The following is a 4,044-nucleotide window of genomic DNA, read 5'->3' on the forward strand; positions in this document are numbered from 1 at the left end:
CACATCCGAAGTTCTATCCATGAACTCTTTATTCCTTTAGCCCTAGCCAGGATTGCCTAGGGATGATGGGAAGCATGTAATTCAGCAATGTCTAGAGCAGTGTTTCCCAACCGTGGCAACTTGAAGAAATATGGACTTCAACTCCCAGAATTCCCCAGCCAGCGAATGCTGGCTGGGGAATTCTGGGAGTTGAAGTCCAGATCTCTTCAAGTTGCCAAGATTGGGAAACACTGATCTAGAGCTTCGTAAGTTTGTTCAAAATTCCTGTCCATCATGTTGCGGGACACCTTTTTATGCATCCTTTTTCGGTAGATCGTGGTAATTTTGTCAATTACATTAATTAAGTCACAGCGCAAAAAGGGAACATAAGGAATTGTGGGAGGGTTCCCTTGAGCTCTCTGATTTGCACATTTGGTAATTGCATACAGCCTTTAAAAACAACAATAATTGTGTATCGCAGTATATCAATATACTGTGATATTGATATATTGTTATTTTAGCAATATTATATTGTTTATATAATATTGTATTGTTACAATATTGTTATATTGTTATACTGTTATATTGATATACTGTAGTATATTGATATATCACAGTATATCAATATAACAGTACAGTATAACAATATAGCAGTATATCAACAATAATTGTGTACAACAGTATATATAACTGTGTATCACTTTTCCAAAAACACCAACCGATTTCCTCGTAAAGCTTTAGATAATTTGATAAGCATTGTTAGTGTTTTCCATTTAATTACCCTCCAAAAAACACATTGACTTTGGGTCAGAATGGATAAACATCTGGCAGCTCCAAATCTCAACCAACAAATGTTCTGTCCTACACATTGGCAAAAAGAATCAGAACACCAAATACAAGCTGAATAGACAAGACCCTGCAGACAACCCTCACTCTAAAAGACCTTGGAATGCTCATATCAAATGACCTAAGTGCCAAAGCCCACTGCAACATCATCATCAAAAAGGCTTCAAGAGTTGTTAACCTAATCTTATGTAGTTTCTTCTCCATTAGTGGGTTGCTACCGGTACGATAGAGGACGGTGCACCAGTAGCATATGGTGTTCTGCATGTGCAGCTTCAGTTCTCTTGTGTGTGTGCATGTGCCTACCAGCATATTTTTGCTTTGTGCGTATGTGCAGAAGCAAAATCATGAGAGGACAAGATTTCTGTGGTTTTTTCCTTCTGTGCAGAAGCAAAAAATCGCCAAAATCCCTCACACATATGCGTCCCCCCATGAGATTTCAGTGCATTTCTTCTTCCTGCACATGCGCAGAAGCAAAAACACTGGGATGCACATGCACACACACCAAAGCTGCAAGCGCAGCGCACTGATAGCAGCGGTAATGGCAATCCGCCCCTCTTCTTCTCTCTTAATATCACACTACTAACCCGAGCATACAAAACTTTTACCGGGACAATCCTTGAATGCAGTTCACCTGTCTCGAACCCACACCACATTTCGGACATAACAGATACAAACTCAAAGTAAACCGCTCCAAACTTGTCTGTAGGAAATACGACTTTAGCAACCAAGTGGTTAATGCCTAGAACTCACTATCTGACTCTGTGGTTTCGTCACTAAACCCCCAAAACCTTACTCTTAGACTGTCCACTGTTGACCTCACCCGATTCCTAAGAGGTGAGTAAGGGGTGTGCATAAGTGCACCAGTGTGCCTACCGTCCCTGTCCTAATGTTTTCCTCTTAGTAGTACCCATTTCATGTAAATAAACAGTGTTATATCAACATATATTACCAATAGGTACTTGACAAATAAAAATAATAAAATTTCTGTTTCGCCAGAACAGTTTCAGTAAAAACTAATGGATTTAAGCAACTTGTCTATGAAATTCACACATTCTTTCTCCATAGAAGAAAATGAAATATATATACTTACTATATGCAAGCAGGTTTTTACAGTGTGAACTGAATTAAAAATAATGTCACTGGCTGTATAAAAGTGATTCTATCTGCATGAGGTGCCCATAAATAAACTTAAATAATTGTTTCTGAAGAGGCTTTTAAGATGTACATTTCACATTGAAATCCATATCATAATTGCTCAGAATTTTCCAACATTATTACAGAAACACCTTAAAATGTCAAATTTGTTGATTAATGGTGTTGGTTGCTTAGTTCATATTGTTACATCAGGACTATATGGGGTTAGGGTGGTTTTATAAACCTTATGTCCCAGACAAGCATGCCATTAATTTCAATGGTATTTACTCCACCCTGAGACTATTTTAGATTACAGTTTTAAGACTGAGTTATGAAATAGATCATAGTGACACAATTAAAATAATTGGCAAGAAGCAAGAGGCAAGAACTATAGCATTAGAAATTTACAAAATTTCTGCACAGTCCCTTATTTGGGAACATTTTTGGAATGTGCAGTCTTCTCCTTGGGAAGCCAGGTGATTGTTGAGATTCATACACCCACACAAACACACACACACACACTCTCCTACTCCGGCACATTCTATCACAATTGTTTATTTTTAATACAATTCTGTCCTTGAAAAAGACAAGAAGTTGATAAGATGTTTTGATGTATAGATATGGGATAAAGGTATTACCGGTAAGTGTATGCAGACTTTGCTGTCTATTAGCCACGGGTAAATAATAATCTTGTGATATTTCATTTTATTATTCTTAAACTAAAGATAATTCCACCTACAGTCACTTCCTGTCCCACCTGCATAATAAAACAGACTGGGTTATATCTCAGAAACTTCCTGGGAAAAGTGTAGAAAAATGGCTAAATATGGAGAGAACCTCATTTTACAAATACATATGAACATTTTAAGCAACCAATTATTGTCAGTGATTCTTTTAATAGTGTTGCAAATATATTTATTTGGACTAACAAGTATAATAACAGTTGAAATTGGATTTAGACAACACTGGATTTGAATTCTTTTGATTGTATTTTGATCATTTTTCTCTTACATGTCAGCTATAATGGTGCAGATCTAAATAAATACATGATTTCTATGGAAAAATGAACCATTCTTAGCTTCAGGATATTAGCAAGAGGTCACTTTTACTCTTAGGCATACAGTGTTCCCTCAATTTTCGCATGGGATGCGTTACAAGACTTCCCGCGAAAGTCGAATTTCCGCAAAGTAGAGATGCGGAAGTAAATACACCATTTTTGGCTATGGACAGTATCACAAGCCATCCCTTAACACTTTAAACCCCTAAATTACCATTTCCCATTCCCTTAGCAACCATTTACTCACCATTATTACTGGTACTCACCATTGAATAAGACACTTAGAGATCCTGATATTTATAAACATAATTATTTATTAACAATTTATTTATTTATTTATTACTTAGATTTGTATGCCACCCCTCTCCGAAGACTCGGGGCGGCTCACAACATGTAGAAACAAATCATAAGCAATCAGACAAATTTAAAATATTTAAATATTTAAAAACCCCATATGCTAACAGACACACACACAGACATACCATGCATAAATTAAACGTGCCCAGGGGGGAGATGTTTCAGTTCCCCCATGCCTGACGGCAAAGGTGGGTTTTAAGGAGTTTACGGAAGGCAGGAAGAGTAGGGGCAGTTCTAATCTCCGGGGGGAGTTGGTTCCAGAGGGCCGGTGCCGCCACAGAGAAGGCTCTTCCCCTGGGGCCCGCCAACCAACATTGTTTAGTTGACGGGACCCGGAGAAGGCCAACTCTGTGGGACCTAATCGGTCGCTGGGATTCGTGCGGCAGGAGGCGGTCTCGGAGATATTCTGGTCCGATGCCATGAAGGGCTTTAAAGGTCATAACCAACACTTTGAATTGTGACCGGAAATTGATCGGCAGCCAATGCAGACTGGGGAGTGATGGTGAAACATGGGCATACCTAGGTAGGCCCATGACTGCTCTCGCAGCTGCATTTTGCACGATCTGAAGTTTTCGAACACTTTTCAAAGGTAGCCCCATGTAGAGAGCATTACAGTAGTCGAACCTCGAGGTGATGAGGGCATGAGTGACTGTGAGCAATGAGTCCCGGTC

Source organism: Erythrolamprus reginae, chromosome 1 (assembly GCF_031021105.1).
Source record: "Erythrolamprus reginae isolate rEryReg1 chromosome 1, rEryReg1.hap1, whole genome shotgun sequence".
Lineage (NCBI taxonomy): Eukaryota > Metazoa > Chordata > Lepidosauria > Squamata > Dipsadidae > Erythrolamprus > Erythrolamprus reginae.